This window comes from Petaurus breviceps, unplaced genomic scaffold (genome assembly GCF_028583685.1).
Source record: "Petaurus breviceps papuanus isolate PSGF00001 unplaced genomic scaffold, PetGlider_PUasm1.0 125, whole genome shotgun sequence".
Lineage (NCBI taxonomy): Eukaryota > Metazoa > Chordata > Mammalia > Diprotodontia > Petauridae > Petaurus > Petaurus breviceps.
Genome location: NW_027185653.1, coordinates 4,796,100 through 4,797,321, shown reverse-complemented (window position 1 = coordinate 4,797,321; position 1,222 = coordinate 4,796,100). Strand labels below are relative to the sequence as shown.

The window sequence follows — 1,222 nt, the reverse complement described above, 5'->3', positions numbered from 1 at the left end:
CTTCAACGAAAGGACTGTCTTTCACCAGTGGACAAATCTGGCAACACAACATCAAAACAGACAAAGTACCAGCAAAACAGCCATGTCTCCTCAGTCCTTGGCAGCTCAGGGGGCAGGTCTCAAAAGTCCAGGGCAATTCAAAGCGGCCACCAGCAATTCTCTTAGTCTCTCTCCACGAGGTGCTGCTTCCAAAAAAAAAGTTCTTCTGCCTTTCTCTTGTCTCTCCAAATCTAAGTCACCAGCCCCTCCCAGTTCAGGACTTTCTTTTCACATCAACAAGTCCATCCCACAGGTGGGATTAACAAGCTCTGGGTTTTAACACAATCAATTTGAAAACCAAGCCAATACAGGGGGAACTTTATATTCCATTACTATCACAATCTTTTGGATGTCAGTGTTTTTTTCATATAGACAGTGCTGGGTTTATATATGTGATATGATTTCAGGGACAAGAGGGAAAGGGGAAAGGAATAAGCATTTATATAGGACCTACTATGTGACAGATACTGTGCTAAGTGTTTTTAATAAATATGATCTTATACAATCCTGAGAGGTAGGTGCTATTATTTAAATTTATAAGTGAGGAAACAAAGGTAAACAGAAGTTAAATGACTTGCCTGGGGTCACACAGCTAGTAAGCATCTGAGTTCAAATTTGAACTCAGGTCTTCCTGACTCTAGGCTCAGTGCTCTGTGCCATCAGCTGCCTTAAAAAAAAGAAAGATGCCACAGAGTAGGGAGCAATGCCTTAACTGTATGAAGCCAATATGTATTGTAAAGGCCATTAAGATGTTTTCCATCCTTCACAAGGGGATTTTATCCTCTTCTCCCATACAACATAGGAGGAAGGTTCTCTTGCCTTTTGCCCAATGTCACTTTCTCAGTTATGTCAGACATTTCTTTAAGAAGAGATAAAACAATGTATTTCCTAACCAGAGATTTTGGTTAAAATGCAAATATTCTGGCACATATGTTAGTGTACATTCCTAAAATGGTAGAAATAATAGAGTTTATATTTTTCTCAACAGCAAGCTTAGATAAAGGGGAGGAGATTAAAAACATAATCAACAACCACCAAACCTTGAGGGTATTAGGTGCCAGACTAAGGCAGAAAAGACAATAAAAGAAAAAGGTAGGTTAGCTACAATTAATATGACTGAAGCCTTACCTTCTTCCCAATTTTGCCTTATACAGGAACTATATATAAAGAAGAAAAGTTAGGC

At 39.0% G+C, this 1,222-nt stretch overlaps 1 non-coding gene across 1 annotated transcript; it reads right to left on the bottom strand.

The window, feature by feature from the left end:
- Window positions 1-709: 709 nt before the first annotated feature.
- Window positions 710-839, bottom strand: LOC138163686 (U6atac minor spliceosomal RNA). The gene has a single exon (XR_011168894.1). It is a non-coding gene; the product is annotated as a U6atac minor spliceosomal RNA (small nuclear RNA).
- Between the last annotated feature and the right edge of the window lie 383 nt (window positions 840-1,222).